The sequence below is a fragment of the Artemia franciscana genome, chromosome 1 (genome assembly GCF_032884065.1).
Source record: "Artemia franciscana chromosome 1, ASM3288406v1, whole genome shotgun sequence".
NCBI lineage: Eukaryota > Metazoa > Arthropoda > Branchiopoda > Anostraca > Artemiidae > Artemia > Artemia franciscana.
Window position 1 is genome coordinate 9,735,066 of NC_088863.1, and position 19,128 is coordinate 9,754,193.

The 19,128-nt window shown below is 35.0% G+C and overlaps 1 protein-coding gene across 2 annotated transcripts in view; it reads right to left on the bottom strand.

Annotated features, from left to right (window-relative positions):
- Nucleotides 1-16,818, bottom strand: part of LOC136025188 (basic helix-loop-helix ARNT-like protein 1) — a 353,837-nt gene extending 337,019 nt beyond the window's left edge. The window contains exon 1 of one of the 2 annotated variants that reach the window (XM_065700994.1): nucleotides 16,631-16,818. The gene's annotated coding sequence lies outside the window, so the exon portion shown is untranslated. The remainder of the gene's footprint in view (nucleotides 1-16,630) is intronic. The other variant, XM_065701018.1, reaches the window with a different exon arrangement.
- Nucleotides 16,819-19,128: the final 2,310 nt, after the last annotated feature.

The window sequence follows — 19,128 nt, forward strand, 5'->3', positions numbered from 1 at the left end:
GACAAAGAATTCCCAAATCAGCTTGCCAATCAAACAGTTCGTAGTAACGAAATGTAAGTAAGGACCAACCCGGCTCAATAGCAGCCGAAACTCTAAAAACAGGAATGTTGATACCAATAGATACATTAAAAGAATAGAATTTTTATGCTGATTTCAAATATATAAGTTTCACTAAGTTTCGTCACACCCATCAAAAGTTACGTGCCAGAGAAAATATGTCATATTTTCGTAAAAAGGAGGAAACACCCCCTAACAGTCATAGAATCTTAATGCAAAACCATACCATCAGATTCAGAGTATCAGAGAACCCTAGTGTAGAGGTTTCAAGCTCCTATCTCCAAAAAATGCAGATTTTTTTATTTTTGCCAGAAGAAATATGACGGATGCGTGTTTATTTGTTGTTCCTTTTTTGTTTTGTTTTTCCCAGGGATGGTCGTGTCGACCCAGTGTTCCCAAAATATCGGGAGAGAGCTCATTCAAACGGAAATTAAAAGTTCTAGTGCCCTTTTCAAGTGAATTATGCCACCTCCCAAGCTTATTTTTTCCACAAAAAAAGGAAAAAGGAAGGTGTTACTATCCAAAAGAGCATGCATGGTGCGAAGCTGACAAATCAGCAGTGGGGTAATATTAGATGTTCCACCTAAAAACTAGTGATCCTGATTTGCCAAGGATATCCAGGTTTTCCCGGGTTCCAAAAACGCACAACAACTAATGAAAATCAATACACCACTGTAAAAACTTGGATTTGAATTTTTTTTCTAATTTAGCAACCAAAGAACGCTAAACCACTTGATATTAACCTCCGTGACTTAAAGCTTTCTGGATTTAATAAATAAATTTTCTATGCATAGAAGAACATTAAAAAAAAGTTTAGTGTTCAACAAATAAGTACTTTTAAAACCTTTAGTACATCTAATTTAGCAAATCAAAGAACGCTATACCACTTGATATTAAACTCCATGACTTAAAGCTTTCTGGATTTAATAAATACATTTTCTATGTATAGAAGATCATTAAAAACGAGTTTAGTGTTCAACAAATAAGTACCTTAAACACCAAAGAAGATACATATTTGGCCAACCGATGGCATGTTTAATTCCAGAGTGTATTAAATAAAAACAACAAGTTTTTTCAACTGAAATCAAGGAGCGACATTGAAACTTAAAACGAACAGAAATTATTCTGTATATAAAAGGGATTGTCCCCTCCTCAACGCCCCGCTCTTCACGCTAAAGCTGGATTCTTTCTCACAACTCTAATTTTTAAAACAATAAAAAACTTTAGCGTAAAAAGCGAGGCGCTGAAAAGGGGACAAATCCTTTCATATTCGGAATAATTCCTGTTCGTTTTAAGTTTTAATGTCGCTCCTTACTTGCAGTTAAAAAAAACTTGTATTTTTTTTTATTTCTGAATGCTTTTGAATTAATACATGTTTCGGTTTTGGCTCACCGCACATGAATAATTAAAACGAAATTTACATATTAATTTTTGACTAAATGGCTTTCTCATAGTTTTAATCCGACGATTATGATAAAAAAAGGGGTGAGGGAGGAGGCCTAGTTGCCCTCGGTATTGTGGCGTATTGTGGAGGAGATCAACCCCCTTATATACCTGATCATTTCTGTTCGTTTTAGATTTTAATGCTGCTCCTTACTTCCAGCTGAAATATATTCTCATTGTTTGCTTTTATATATTCTCATTGCTTTTTATATTCTCATTGTTTCTTTTTTTTAAATAATGCTAGAAAATCCTGCGGCCCCTTCATGAATTTCCCTCGTCATGAATTTCTCAATGGAAAGATCCACTCACGTAACCCCCTCCCCCTTCAACGCGAAAAAGTGCCCCTGAAAACGTCTGTACACTTCCCAATAATCATTACTATATGCAAACCATTACTGTATGGTCAGAAGTTTGTAACTTGCAGCCCTTCCCCCGGGGACTTTGAGGGATTAAGTCGTCCCGAAAGACATAATTATTATGGTTTTCAACTATGCTGAAAAAACTGGCTCCTAAATTTCATCATCTCAAAATTTTTATCCGGTGACTCTGGGAAAAAATGAGCGTGGGAAGGGGCCTAGTTGCTCTCCAATTTTTTGGTCACTTAAAAAGGGCACTAGAACTTTTAATTGCCGTTAGAATGAGCCCTCTCGTGACACTCTAGGACCAATGGGTCGATGTGATCACCCCTCGGGGAAAAACACGAATAAACACGCATTCGTGATGTGTCTTCTGGCAAAAAAAATACAACATTTCACATTTTTTAGATAGGAGCTTGAAACTTCCAACACTAGGGTTCTCTGATACGCTGAATCTGATGGTGTGATTTTCGTTATATTCTAAGACTTTTGGAGGTGTTTCCCCCTGTTTTCTACAATAAAGCAAATTTCCTCAGGTTCATAACTTTTGATGTGTAAGACTAAACTTGATGAAACGTATATATTTAGAATCAGCATAAAAATGCAATTTTTTATGGCTCTTGGTGTTAACCGAGTGACATATAGCGATCGCGAATTCTGTTGGTCTGTCAGCCGCTCTGTCTGTCCCGGTTTTGCTACTTTGGGCACTTCCAGGTAAGCTAGGACGATGAAATTTGGCAAGCGTATCAGGGACTGGGCCAGATTAAATAAGAAATAGTCGTTTTCCCAATTTGGCCGTCTGGGGGAGAGTGGGGGGCCAGTTAATTCGGAAAAACAGAAAAATGAAGTATTTTTAACTTACGAAGAGTTGATCAGATCTTAATGAAATTTGATGTTTGGAAGGATATCATGTCTCAGAGCTCTTATTTTAAATCCCGACCGTATCTGGTGACATTGGGGGGGGAGTTGGGAGGGGGAAACCTAAAATCTCGGAAAACACTTAGAGTGGAGGGATCAGGATGAAACTTAGTGGGAAAAATAAGAACAAGTCCTAGATACATGATTGAAATAACCGGAACGGATCCACTCTCTTTGGGGCAGTTGGGGGGGGGGTGGGGGGTAATTCTGAAAAATTAGAAAAAATGAGATATTTTTAACTTACGAACGGGTGATCGGATCTCAATGAAATTTTACATTTAGAAGGATATTGTGTCTGAAAGCTCTTATTTTAAATCCCGACCGGATCTGGTGACATTGGGGGAGTTTGGGGGAACCTAAAATCATGGAAAACGCTTAGAGTGGAGGGATCGGGATGAAACTTGGTGGGAAAAATAAGCAGAAGTCTTAGATACTTGATTGACATAATTGAAACGTATCCGCTCTTTTTGGGGGAATTGGAGGGGGGTTAATTCTGAAAAATTAGAAAAAATGACGTATTTTTAACTTACGAAGGAGTGATCGGATCTTCAAGAAACTTTATATTTAGAAGGAACTCGTAACTCAGATCTCTTATTTTAAATCTCAACCGGATCTAGCGTCATTGAGGAGGGCAGTTGGGGGGGGGGGATGAAATTCTGAAAAATTAGAAAAAAATGAGGTATTTTTAACTTACGAACGGGCGATTGGATTTCAATGAAATTTGAAATTTAGAAGGATATCATGTCTCAAAGCTCTTATTTTAAATCCCGACCAGATCTGGTGACATTGGGGGGAGTTTGGGGGGACCTAAAATCATGGGAAGCACTTAGAGTGGCAGTTGGGGGGGGGGCGGAAATCTCAGAAAATACTTAAAGCGGAGAGATCGGGATAAAACTGAAAGGGAAGAATAAAAACGAGTTTGGTGCTTTTGGACGTGCTAGGACGATAAAAATTGGTAGGCCAATGTCAGGGAGCTGCACAAATTGACTTTATAAAGTCGTTTTCCCATATTCGACCATCTGGTGGGGGGGCTAAAGGGAGAGGATAAATTAGAAAAATGAGGTATTTATAACTTACGAGTGGGTGATCGGATCTTAATGAATTTTGATATTTAGAAGGACATCGTAACTCAGCTCTTATTTTAAATCCCGACCGGCACTAAGCCTCTGATTTTCCTTTTAAATCAATCTATTGATTCTTCGGATTTTGTTAGAGCTCATACCATATGGGCTCTTGGCTCTTCTGGGCTCTAACAAGTGCCATATGAGTTCTTAGCTCTTGTTTTATGTAACTATTAGTATCGAAATTCCATTTTTTTAGAGTTTCAGTTACTATTGAGTCGGGTTGCTCCTTACTACAGTTCATTACCACGAACTGTTTCGTAAAGTTTACTTTGGCGGAAACCACGACATTCTTGGGTCACCGGCACTGATGTTTTCAACAATTCTAAATTTGTAAATAAAATATTATTAATGTGCACCGCGGTGACCCATTATGAGATTAAAGAAAATAACACAAGTCTTTCAACGGAAAGTAAAAACCAAGTTTGAAATTTAAAATGATTAGGAATTGTTCCACGTATGAAAAGGTTTCCCCCTCTTCAGTTCCTCGCTCTCTCCGCTAGAGTTTGACTTTTTCTCCTTATTCTGCAAGAAAAACTTCTTAAGACTTAAAGATGTTTAAATTGGAATAACAAGGTTTTTTAAAGCAATAGAGCCTTTAATATAACAAGCAAGGCATTGAGCAAGGCCCTCTCGTGTAGAGAATAATTTCTCTTTGTTTTAATGGTGCCCCTTACTTTCAGTTGAAAAAACACATTTTTTACTTAATTTCTGATCGTTTTTCAAATTATGCCAGATAATCCACCTCCTTCCGAGGTGGTTTCAGGTACCCATTCCCGTCCGGGTACCAGACCCCACCGTGGAGAGACTCACCGACGCCCCTTCATAATAAGTGATAAAAAAAAGTATGTCTCTCTGCACACAACTTTATTAAACTTAATCTGAATCAATTTGGCTGAATAAAGCCTAAGAATTAGCGTCTATACAAAATGTTCCTTTTGTATGATCTATGTAACTCTTAGAAACGAATTTACCATCACGAGGGTCGTAATGCCTCTGAAAATGGGAAGCTTAACCTAATTTTTTTTCATTTGTTTTAAATTTCAAATCGTTTTGCCATCTCAGAGTTTTCAACTGAGAGCATTGAGCACCTTGGTAATCTTTAGGTTAAAACAGTAGTTCGGTGCTATAAAATTGCAGATAACGTCATTTTGCTGTGGCACAATTTTTTTGAAAACTTAAAAAAGTCACTAGAATTTTTAATTTGCAATGGAATGAATCGTCTCCCAAATTTCTAGGACTATTGGTTCGATATAATCACCGCAGGAAATAAACAAACTAACAAAACAAAGAAATATAATGAACAAAATTTAAAAGAAACAGATATTAGACTTAATAAAAATGGAATCGACAATGAACTTATAATGTACCAAAGTAAAACTGGTTTTATAATCAAACTCAAAACGAGCAGAAATGGTTAGACATATGAACTGGGAAGTCGTCCACTTTCTACCCCCATTAAGAGCTTAAAAAATAAGATATTAAAAGACAGATATTAAAGTTAAAACGAACAAATATTAGACTTAACAAAAAAAGAAACAATAATGAACTTACAATTATGCCAAACTTCCTTAATTCATTACGTACACCTACTTGGTGGGGGCGCTTCGCACCCCCCAAGCCCCCCCCCCGCACGCGTAAGTTGTTACGCGCCATATTAGTTACGCGCCATTGTAGTTGTGTCCCTATATCCCACCTGTGAATATAGATATATATATATATATATATATATATATATATATATATATATATATATATATATATATATATATATATATATATATATAAATATATATATATATATATATATATATATATATATATATATATATATATATATATATATATATATATATATATGTTTTTAACTACATAAAACTTGCGAATATACAACATTCTTTGCTGTCCCATTGTCTGTGCATATAAATAGATTGTCAGGTTTACCGACTCTTGAACATGCAACATATAATGGTCCATGGGAAAACAATCCGTATTCAGATCTATACCTCATGATTCTAATGATTGCCCATGATTCTAGATTCGACTATCGTAGGATCTTCCTTAATTCACTGGCAGATTAAGGTGGAGAAAAGCTGAGACTTAGCTTCAAATAACCGAACCTTATTTCTCGAAAATGAAAAAAAAAAAAATGTAAGCTCTTCATTCGTGAAGATGGGAACACCTCTACATTAGGGTTCTAAACCCAAAATACACCAAGAGGTAAAGAAGGATTAGACATCAATTCCCTGAAACTCGTTCAATTTCATCTGAAGTCTTAGTGGAGTTTAGAAAATTAGGCCTTTAAAAAGTACTCCATCAGACATCTTATCTCCTGACAAAGCAATGACCAACCGACCCTCCTTTATAATCGCTGATCCGCAGTTATACACCGTCGTATTATGAAGCAAATCGCTTGAGTTAAATGAAGAATAAAAAAAAATCAGAAACATTTTTGTGCAATAAGAATTGGGGTATTACCCACCGGCAGCCTTGTGGATATTACGTACATTTTTCCAGGGAAAAATCCCGCCAGACAATTCCTTCTCCACTGAAAATTTACCCAGACAATTCCACTAGAACATTTTCATCCCATGTATCATCCAAAGAGAAAGGAAGACAAACAAAAATATTTCCATTTATGAATTCACAGAAATTCCCTCCAGAAAATTTCCTTCCCATGGGCTCTCCCCTAGCAGAAAACTCCCCCTCGAAACATGTCTATATATTTCCCAATAGCAAATACTAGGGTAGAGCCACCAATGATTCGACAGTGCAATTTTGGAACCACTGTCGAAATTTTCCTTCAAAACAGGATGACTCTGTTTAGTCATGACTTTCAACACCATCTCTTGAAGCCTTCGTTATATTGTGACAATGCGAAACGTGGAAACTATATCCGATACACTCAGATAAGAAAAGAATATTCAATTCAATCAGTTTCCTCTTTTCGACACAAAATGAGCTCCCGACAATTTTTTAGCTCTGTAATGTTCAAACTGTCAGTACTTGGATATTTTTTTTTTTGCAAAAAAAGTAAGGATCAGCACAAATGCATCAAGATACATCTGATTTTCTCTAAATGTAGCCATATTGGCTTTTTCTTGGTAAAATTAAGTTAAAATGTCTGCTAACGTCATACTGACAAAACTATGTTCCAAGTGTCGAAAATTCCTGTCTGATGTAGTGGAATACCAGAACGACTAAAAATGTTCCTTCCACCGAATTCAAATGTAGATATTGGCTTCTATTATGATTAAATAAAAAAAATAGTTTTTTTAACTGAAAGTAAGGAGCGATTTTAAAACTTAAAACGAACAGAAATTACTCCGTATATGAAATGGGTTGTCCCCTCCTCAACGCCTCGCTCTTTACGCTAAAGCTTTTAATTGTTTTAAAAAATAGAACTGTGGCAAAGAGTCAAACTTTAGCGTAAAGAGCGAGGGATTGCGGAGGAGACAACCCATTTCATATACGGAGTAATTTCTGTTCGTTTTAAGTTTTAATATCGCTCCTTACTTTCAGTTAAAAAAAACTGTTTTTTTTATTTTGAACGTTTCTGAACGTTTTTGAATTAATGCATGTTTGATTTTAGCTCTCCGCACATAAATTAGTTAAAATGAAATTTGCATATTAATTCTTTTTTGGCTAAATGGCTTTCTCTTTGTTTTCATAAAAGATGATTTTAAGAAATAAGGGGTGGGGAAGGAGGCCTAGTTGCCCTCCAATTTTTCGGTTACTTAAAAAGGCAACTAGAACTTTGTAACTTTTAACGAACGTTTTAATTAGTAGAAAATACATGTAGCTTAAGAATTAAATTACGTAAAAAACTTTTGTATTCTTATATTTTTATTATGTAAACAAGGGGGTTTGTCCCCTCGTTAATACCTCGCTCTTTACGCTAAATCTTAAGTTTTGTCCCAATTCTTTAAGAATGACCCCTGAATCAGAAAGGCCGTAGAATAAATATTTGAAATTACTAAAAATATTTTAGCATAAAGAGCGAGGTATTTATCTCCTCTTAAATACCTCGCTCTTTATGCTAAAGTATTTTTATAACTCCTCATATGCGTAATAATCTCTGTTCGTTTTAAGTTTTAATGCTACTCCTTACTTTCAATTGAAAAAACTTTTTCATGTTTATTTTTTCATTGTTTTTTATAGTAATGCTAGAAAATACCACGCCCTTTTCATTGAATTTCTCTTCCCCCATGACATATTCCTCCAAGGAAAGATCCTTCCACATAGCCCCCTCCCCTCAACCCACCCCCAAACCAAAAAAAATTCCGTTGAAAACGTCTGTACACTTCCCAATAACCATTACTGTATGTAAACACTGGTCAAAGCTTGTAAATGGCAGCCCCTCCCCCAGGAACTGTGGGGGAGTAAGTCATCCCCAAAGACATAGTTCTTATGGTTTTCGACTATGCGGAACAAAATGGCTATCTCAAAATTTTGATCCGTTGACTTTGGGGAAAAATGAGCGTGGGAGGGGGCCTAGGTGCCCTCCAATTTTTTTTGGTCACTTAAAAAGGGGAACTAGAACTTTTCATTCCCGTCAGAATGAGCCCTCTTGCAACATTCTAGGACCACTTGGTCGGTACGATGACCCCTGAAAAAAAAAACAAAAAAAAACAAAGAAACACGCACCCATGATCTGTCTTCTGACAAAAAATACGAAATTCCACATTTTTGTAGATAGGAGCTTGAAATTTTTGCTATAGGGTTCTCTGATACGCTGAATACGATGGTACGATTTTCGTTAAGATTCTATGACTTTTAGGGGGTGTTTCCCCCTATTTTCAAAAATAAGGCAAATTTTCTCAGGTTCGTCACTTTTGATGACAAAGACTAAATTTGATAAAACTTATATATTTAAAATCAGCATGAAAATCCGGTTCTTTGATGTATCATTTAGCATCAAAATTCCGTTTTGCATCAAAATTCCGTTTCGAACTGTTTGATATTCATTTCTTTTGAGACAGACAGCAAGAGGCCCTGTTGAAATATAGGTGACTCTGTTGAAACTTCACTGAACACGTAAAAGAGATAAGAAACAATTGGTGTCGAAATCCAAGGGTCCTCTGACAAAAACATATTTGTCGAATTTACGGGTACTTTCTCAACAACAAGAGATTTGGTGATTATTATTTGTAATAATATTTCACATGAAAAACTTTTTTTAATCGTTGTTTTACTGATTTGATGTTAGATACTAGATTTTTCCATCATCTGAGGAACTGCTGCTTGGCCTCATGCTTTGTTCATATTTTTAAACATTTGACTCGGTTGATCACAACACCCTAATTCCTTTTGATCACAACACCCTTGGTAGATCACAACACAACAACGTTCTAATTCCTTTATCACTGAATAAATTTGAAGCACACCCTCTCTTAGTAAATTTTATACATGCTTCCTTTCAAATAGATCCCAAGCTGTAAAATGCAAAATATTCTCTCTGAACGCCCCCCCCCTAATTAGCATGGAATTCCTATCCCACTCAAAATGTTAAAGAAACATGTTAAATTCCTCGGTGTCATAAACTCCTAATAATCTTAAGTAAGACATGCATATTTAAGAATTCTGGACTTTTCAGACTAAGGATAGTCAAAACTGAAATTTTAAAGTGGATTAAACTGGTGGATTAACTTTGAAATGGCCAAATGTTGACAACGCTTTAACTGTGAACAACAAAGAAATCTTCACTGGACCATTAAAGCTGAGAGAAAATGGGCCATAACAGATAGTGTTTATAAAGAGCCCTGTATCACAAGATTATTTCACACATTATATTATAGAGACCTAGGTCACACGATTAAACTCCATATGAATATTCAATTTCGCCCATATACTTTAGGCAATTTTTCCAGTTTTTTGCTTCCCCTATCTAAATAGTATTCTAAACATTTACACATTTAAAAAAGTTGAAGAGAAACGAAGAAATAAAGTAAAAAGAATAGAGATGTCGAATGCACCAGGATCCACCCGCAAGTATTCTCCAAGTATTTCGACACGTGTCGAATTGGGTTCGGACTTACGTGGAAAATAGGTAACTTTTTGTTCTGTCAAATTTGTAGGTGAAAACGCCCCAATTTAAGAAAATTGGAGTTTTGTACCCTTTTCTGATAAAATTTCTAAATTCTAATAAGACAGTTAGATTCGTAGATATTTTTCCTACATACTGAAACCCTTATCAAACCAGAAGTCTTTAAATTAAGCCTTCTGGAGTAGAAAAAGTATTGTTTTTTTTTTACAAAAACCGTCAAGTTATTGTTACCTTTACCGTATATGGAAACAATGGACAAATTGGATAGCTTACAGATCTTTCCCTATAGTGTTGTAAGGGGTCATGTCATCCCTAGAGGCATATTTTTTTAAACTCTCAATTAAAATAATCAAATAGCTATCTCAAAATTTCAATTGGATGTCTTTGGGGAAATAGAGGCGTTGGAAGAGGGCTAGTTGCCCTCTAATCTGCTTAATTACTTAAAAAGGCACTAAAAACATTCTCGAAGAGGGGGGCTGCCCCTACTCGTCCTCAACCTAGTCCCCCCTCGTGGTCGCAGAAACTTCAGAGAAAACTAATTTGATAAGATTGAGAGTTCTAGTCTTTTTTTAAAAGTTGAAAGTGATGCAAGACCAGCCAGTCCCTGTCTTAGAACTTTGTTTTTATATCAGGTCCTTTTGTTACCCCTTAGTACATCTGATTGACATTTCAAGGTAACCGTCTTGTGCTTTCTCTCTGGCTGTTTAATTTTACATGGTGGGGGGGGGGGGGGATTTCTGGGATTGGGTGGTAGGTAATGCTTCTGTAAAGTGGCATTACCTACCATTTTGGGGCGTAGAACAACAATTTTGGTCCAAAGCATGCCAAAAAGTCACCGAGTGATAGCTCTGATAATCAATAAATTTGAAATTATCAAAAACTTTCAAAGCTTTCCAACATTCAGCTTTCCAGCTCAGAGACACTAATGCTTCGCGGTGGTGCATTTATCCCAAAATATGTACAATATTATCCCCAATATGTACTCCTGTGACAAAATGTACAATTTTGTCACAATAAGTCCCCCAATATGTACAATAATATCCCCAAAATTTCCCCAAATATGTACAATAATAAATGGTTCATGGACATTCATGTTGAAGCTTCATTTAACTAAATTGATTCATTTATGTAAAATTTATTTACCTAAATTGATTCATATAGGTAAAAAAAAATTAGATAAAAAAGGGTTGGTAAAATTGTGTATTGTGGTGTATAGCCTAATTGCACATCAGCCATTATAAAGGATGATTTATGGGTCTTTGTTTAGGTAGGAATGTGCTTGCACCTAAAAGTGTATTTTATTTTCCTGAAATTCCTACCTCTCTGCAAACCTTCAGAAAATGTAAAAGAAGGTTGGTGGAGGGGGGGGGGGGAGAATAAAATAATCAATCCTTCATAAACTAATATAGTAATAAATAAATTAGTTCCATATGATTCCGACGATTTTTCAGACTACACTTGAAGGCGTAATTTGGGTGCTGCGAAGTCATGCCTCTTATTGCAGACAGCATTTTTCTGCGTAACATAAAAGATACATTTACATACATTCCAGCAAAAAAGGTGGAAATGCAAGGTCATTTTTCAGCGCCATCAGAAGAATTCCAAGTAGAGGTGTCAAATAGCTCGCTTTGAAAACCATGGAAACCATGGCGACACTACAACTAACTTTTGTATTTCAGAACTCCCTCCCCTACTAGTAAATATGTGGAGGGTACCACTTTTGGGATGATGATCGTTCTCAAAGCATTAATATGAGCATTAGACTTGAATTTAAAAACGAGGGTTGAAGGAGGGAGCAATAGCCCTCAGGTTTGGAAAAGCCAATGGCGCAAATGACTTTCTGGTCTTTAGAAGCCTTAGGGGGTGTTACCCCTATTCCTGTTTGCGGTAATGTCTGTTAGCTTTAAGTTTGACTTGATTTTTAACAGTAATTTATGTTCGTTTTCAATTTCATTCATTTATTGATAGTAACCTATGTTGTTTTAAGCTTGAATAATTATTATATTTTATTTCTGCTTGTGTTTGGTTTAATTTAGATCATTACTTTTCTTTGAAAAACTTCTTTTGTGGATTAAAAATTCATTCCCCTTTCCAAAAAGAGAGGGGAGAAATCTTCAATCTTAGTAAACAGGTATTTGATAACTGATTTGAAATTTCACATGATGCTAATCTGAAATTATACATAACAGTATGTATAACAGAAGCTATACATAACAGTTGTTGGTTGAACTATCAAAACGAGTATCAGCATAAGCAAAAGAGGAATATAATCTCTAATGCTTTTTGTCCCCAATTCTGTGTCTGAAGCAGCCTTCTCAACCTTGGTGTACTAAACAAATAAGTATCAAAAACAATAAGTATCAGTAAGTATCAAAAACAATAAGTATCAACCTAACCTTGGTGTACTAAACAAATAAGTATCAAAAACAATAAGTATCAATAAGTATCAAAAACAATAAGTATCAACCTAACCTTGGTGTACTAAACAAATAAGTATCAAAAACAATAAGTATCAATAAGTATCAAAAACAATAAGTATCAACCTAACCTTGGTGTACTAAACAAATAAGTATCAAAAACAATAAGTATCAATAAGTATCAAAAACAATAAGTATCAACCTAACCTTGGTGTACTAAACAAATAAGTATCAAAAACAATAAGTATCAATAAGTATCAAAAACAATAAGTATCAACCTAACCTTGGTGTACTAAACAAATAAGTATTAAAAACAATAAGTATCAAAAACAATAAGTATCAACCTAACCTTGGTGTACTAAACAAATAAGTATCATTAAGTATCAAAAACAATAAGTATCAACCTAACCTTGGTGTACTAAACAAATAAGTATCAAAAATAATAAGTATCAATAAGTATCAAAAACAATAAGTATCAACCTAACCTTGGTGTACTAAACAAATAAGTATCAAAAACAATAAGTATCAATAAGTATCAAAAACAATAAGTATCAACCTAACCTTGGTGCACTAAACAAATAAGTATCAAAAACAATAAGTATCAATAAGTATCAAAAACAATAAGTATCAACCTAACCTTGGTGTACTAAACAAATAAGTATCAAAAACAATAAGTATCAATAAGTATCAAAAACAATAAGTATCAACCTAACCTTGGTGTACTAAACAAATAAGTATCAAAACATATTGGATGGTGAACCTAATTTGAGAATAAAATTAACATTATTCCAAAGAATTTGAAATTGTTATAGATTGTAACATCATCCTTCATGTGAAGAAAAATAAATGTGGGAACAAAATTTACTTTATTAGCTGATGTTTTAAATTGGCATAATTGATGTTTTTTCAATATTTATTTTGAAATTTTTGGGTAAGAATTAGCAAACATATTAATGGTTTTTATTAAAAGTTAATAAACTTAAATAATGAGGCTAATAAAACTGTATTAGAAGTTAAAAGTATAAGTTTTGTAAATAAAGGGTTCTTTTCAGAAGATGGATTGGAAAAAAATTATAAAAACCTAGAACTAAGCCAGAATAGAAAAACTTTTGGAGATACTAGGCTAGAGTGGCATTTGAGCTTTACAGAAAACTAAACATACTGCTGGTAAAAGTTTTCTTGAAGAATGGTACAACTGAACTGAATATCACAAGTTTGTTGATTTTAAGATGTTTTTTTTCCTGTAAACTAGTATTTAGATTTTTTTTTTGTATATTTTGTTGTTGTAGTCTTTGTTTCATGGTATGACCAAGAAACACAGTTCAATATCCATCATTTTCAATAACCACAACTGAAACTGTAAAATTTAGGGAGTTTGAGAGGGTGACAGTCCCCTATACCACAACTACATATAAAAGTAGTATTGGCAAAGAAGGAGAAGAATAATGGTGTATATAATGTTTTCCTTTTATCTTTTTCTTTATCAGGTAACTTTACGCGATGGTACTTACGTCAATGAGAGGCAATGCTCTAGCATTGCCTTTGTGCCTTCCTTGTATTACTTATTACTTCTTTTTTTTGCTGACCACTTTGTATGGCATGGGTAGTTGTGTAAAGTTTGGAGGGAGCTCCTTTGATTAAAAATTTAAAGTTCTAGTGCTATATAATTGTGGACACTAGTCCACCTCCCATGTCCTTTTTTGCATCACAGTCCCTGTAGGCACCCAAGATATTTGATCAAAATTTTGAGTTAGCCCTTTTGTTCATAATATTTTGCTCCATTTTGTTCATAACATAAAAAACACATCTGGCAACACCAATTTTGGTCCCAAAGAAATATCCATGAAAGAAGGAAAAATCAATAAAATTGTACAAAAGTGGAAATCAATAAGCTAAAAAAAAGGGAAGGAGTCATGGACCCAAAGGGGGTAAAAAAATACAAAGCTATTTTGAATGACTGCTCTCAAGGTGTTCTGTATATGTGGAACCTAATTATGAATAATCTTTCAAGTCTATTAGAATGGTATTCTGAGTACACTTGGGCATATCCCAATGATCTGGTGTATCTACTACAAGGCAGATATCTAAAACTCTTGTTTGAATTAAGACACCACCTGCTAAACACAATTCAGACTTGGGCACAATAGCATGGGCTGGTTTTACTCCCAAAAAGAGTTAAGCAAGAGTATTCACAAATAAAAGGTATCAGAAAGCTCCTCTTACTTTCAAAATGTATTGTCACCTGATATCACTCAAAACAGGTGAAACATTTTTACTGGTCCATTGACTTAAAAGTTCACTAAATGTCCTTGAATTCAATAATACTGTGTAGAAAATTCATCAAATTGAATCTGAAATGCTGCTGAATTTATAGGTGCTATATTTATCTTCTTATTCTTCTAATAGCAAATGAAATGTTGCTGGTCCCTAGTTTGTTATTTAGCATAGTGAAGCAACGCAAATTAGCTGTTAGCTATGATGTTTAAATAAACCTATCTCTCTCTCTCTCTTCTAAAGTTGGTCTGTCATCCCCATATATACAACATTGGTATTTTTTTTCTAAAACCACACTGCCTATTCTATAACAAAACAAATCAGAGTTCCCAATAGGAACAGGTCCATTTATTAGACAGTGTAACAAACATTTATGCAAAGGGTCTAGATATTTTGATGCCAAGTTGGTCATCATCATCAGTTAGTTACTAGTGCAATTTCAACTAGTGCAATTTAAAATGCAATTTCCACCAGAAGCAATTATTGAATTATGAAAGAGCATAAAGAAGCCCCAAAGTTGTGTATTCACTTTCATCATAGCTAAATTATGTATTCAACTACCAATTTATCAAATCTGTTCCTTTTGCTTTGGTATCTTATCAGAGCTTGATTTGATAACCTATTAAAGAAAGTAGGGCAAGGCTAGCCAGCATCCAAAAAAAAATGATAATTTCTGGTAAATTTGTAATTGGTTATATAATTTAGCTAGGATGAAAGTGAAAATGTCCTTTGATGCCCTTTTTTATGCTCTTTCATAATTCAGTAATTGCTTCTGGGGCTATTTGCATCTTGAGCCCTTAGAGGGACCCCAAAGGTATTTCATTTTTGTAACCACACAAATAAGTTATCAACATTAGTAAAGGCATTGAAAAGTGGTTAAAAACATATGACTAGTTAAATTAGTTGTTGGTATAAGTATTTTAAAAATACTTATTTATAAAAATTCAAACCTCATTTATTAGGCAAGTCAAATATAAATGATTTTCCTACCATTTCAATTTAACTGTGTTTTTTTAATGTTGTCAACAAAAATAGCACTGAAAATTTCAATTCAAAACTTTACTGTTGATAATTCAGGGTAGATATTTGCACATTAGGGGGGGGGGGGGTAAAGTTCATGGTAAATTCGCAGTGGGCCATACAATATAGCTAGGATGAAAGTGAAAACATCATTTGATGCTTTTTTAGGCTCTATATACCTCAAAATACCATTGGAGTCTCTTTAAAAGTCCAAGATGCAATTAGCCTCAGAAGTGATTATTGAATCAAGAAAGAGTATAAAAAAGCATTAAATGGCATTTTCACTTGCATCCTAGGTAAATTATATAGCCAACTACAAATTTACCCAATTTCTCATAAAACCAAGGATATGTACAGGTTCCTAAGCTAGACTAATATCTAATAAAATTTTGAATACAAAATAGCCATAATACCCAGGAAACTCACAGAGTGCAGATAAGCATATGGGTAACAGGGGGTGTTTGTTGCTTGGCAGAAAAAAAAATCATGTTATTAAAAGAAACTAGCACCATAATAAAAATAGTAGTTATTTCCCTGAGAATGCAAACTAACTACACTCTCTGATGGTCCTAGATATAGCTATAAACTCAAAGAAAACATCAAAGCAATGGAAGTTTTAATTTTAAGCTATCTTTAAATAATATTTGATAACCAACAGAACTGCATTTCTTTAGTAATCAGATATGGGTTTAACAATTTTGATTGTACAGAAACTCATTTAAACAGAAATCAAAGCAACAGTAGAGATATATATTAGGGCCTATTTAGGGATAGCCTATATCTGCAACCTATAGGAGAGGGAAGGGGTATTGCCAGGAACATAAATATGGTATTTTGAAAGAGCACATTGTCATTGGAAAGCAACACAAACAAGGAATTTATTGATACCACTGTTAATATTTCTCCTTCTAAGGAGCTTCTAATATTCCTGGTTATCCAGATAGCCTATGGCAAAATAATCCAAAGTAGGATACTTACAAGAATCCTTTATCCTTAGCAAGAGTAGGCTAAAAGGGACTGATGTAAAATCCTTAGACAATTAGCAGTTGCCACTTTTCTTGAGGTATTCAGTAACTTTATAAGGTTATTCAGTAACAAGAACAATCTGTTATCCAAATTTTAGTGAGTAGATTACGAGGAAAAGGCGTTCAGCACGTTTTGTAAATTTTTCTGCCTTTTTTTCAAAATCCTTATTATTTCGCCCGACAAAAATAAGAAATTATAGAACGAAAGTGCTGCAAATTGTAGCACACAGTAGCACATGTCGTTCGATATAGCACATGCTACACATGATTAAATAGTTCTAAAAGGGTACTTGTATTCTACGGGTAGCAACCGTTATCATAAATCTACATAACGTGTTCATTTTATGTCTTGCATTTTAAAAATGTCACAATAGGAATAATAGTCTTTGAAGAAGTTTCAGTTGTTGGTAAAATTAAAAGGCCAATCTAGATGGTTAGGCCTCATTATAGGCCATTTATTTTTGTGCAGCGTAGCCTGGGATCTGCCTAAGAAGGCTTTCAATGCATATAACAGCTAAATATATAGATTGGCAGGTTGGTTCTAGCAGTGGTATCTTTGAGTATTAAATTTGTTTCTAAGCTAGATCAGAAGTCAAAAAGAAAAAAAAATTGAAAATTCCGTGTTATTTCTTACTTGCAGCTATTTTTAAACGTCATCATTATCGAAAGTTTTTAGGGCATCCCAGTCCCTTACTTGAGAATGACAAGATATAGGCTTTGTCGTAGACCATTTTGAAAAGCTGAATTGACATGTTGTTGTTTTCAAAATAGGAACCAAATAAATTGTCTATTGTGGTCCCCTATAATAATAATATGAAAAAAACTTCGTTTTCTTAAAGAGTTAAAGAGGCTGCGTCCCAAAGTCGAACCTTAAAACGTAGAGGAATTAGAAGAGGCAAGACTCTTTTGTACAGGTTTTTTGTTTTTTTGCTAACCCCCCGCTCTTGGCTTCGGAAAGGCCCTCTTGTAATTAACAAAAAATTAAAATGAATGAATAATGGAATAACTTCGAAAAATGTTAAACACAAGAGGACAGGAGAACCATTGCGCCGAAACTAGTAATTAGTAACAATGAAGTCCCCCCACAAATAAAAACCTGTACAAAAGAGTCTTTAAAAGCTGGGGGTTTGGGGGGCGGCAGCCCCCCAACTGCCTCTTCTAATTCCTCTACGTTTTAAGGTTCGACTTTGGGACGCAGCCTCTTTAAGTCTTTAAGAAAACGAAGTTTTTTTCATATTATTTCTGTACGTTTTTCTACAATCCATGGTGGATGTAATTTAATAATTCCTGTACTCCTCGTACAGGAATTAGGAGAGGAAACCCCCCCCCCCGCTTTTAAATCATTGTATAAAATAGAAAAAAAATAGATAGAATGACCGAAATGTTTCTTTTGCTCATAAGAAGCTAATATTCTGTTATCTCTCAAATGATAAGCTGTCCAGGTGTTATCAAAAAATTTTTGATGTTGTGAAAAAAAACCGCCCGTAAGGGACTTGAACCCTTGACCCGAGGATTAAAAGTCTCACGCTCTACCAACTGAGCTAATAACTTGCATGTGTGTAAATATAACTTCTCAATAACTTTTAAAAATTTCAAATTAACATGGGCTCTTATGGAGAGAAATCCGTTAATTAAATAGCTAATGCGTGGTTTCTGGAAAACAGGGAAGGAGTTATCGGATCGAGCTGAAATTTCGCAGATAAGCTCCTGGGCCGTAGGGGACCTTAACTTGTGGATTTCAGCCCGATCGGACAACGTTAAAAGGGGGGGGGGTTGGAGGGTCGAAACTTTCGTGGGGTTAAGATTTTCCTACGAAACTTTCCAGGAAAATTACTCGGAGAATTCCGCATCGAATGAGTCTTCTTACACCCAGATCCGATGTCGGATGTGACCTGTAGGCGTCTAGGAAAAAAAAGTAAATGAATTTTAAGTGGCTATGCGTGGTTTCTGGAAAAAAGGGAAGGAGTTATCGGATCAAGCTGAAATTTCGCAGATAAGCTCCTGGGCCCTAGGGGACCTTAACTTGTGAATTTCAGCCCGATCGGACAACGTTAAAGGGGGGCTGGGGTTGACGGGTCGAAACTTTCGGCCAGATTTTCCCCATGAAGGAAAAGTTGGAGGGGGATGAAATTTTGCAGGTTTCTTAGTTGGAGCTCGGGATACGAAATACATTCCTCCCCATCCCTCTGCGACCACTGGAACCGAAGATCGCTTAACATTGTCGTGTGTCGCCTCTTTATAGAGGCACGAGTGTGCCTCCTTGATTATCACATAAACATGCGAATTACCTGTCCGTTTTTTTAATGCAATATTTTGCCATACAAATAATCGTTCATCTGAGAGCCCTGGGTTGAATGTTTTTTTGTTGTTTTCATTATATTTGACGTTAAAAAGCCGTTTTAAAAGAGGCATAAAAAGTGCTTTTTTTTATAAAAAAAACTGGTGATAAAA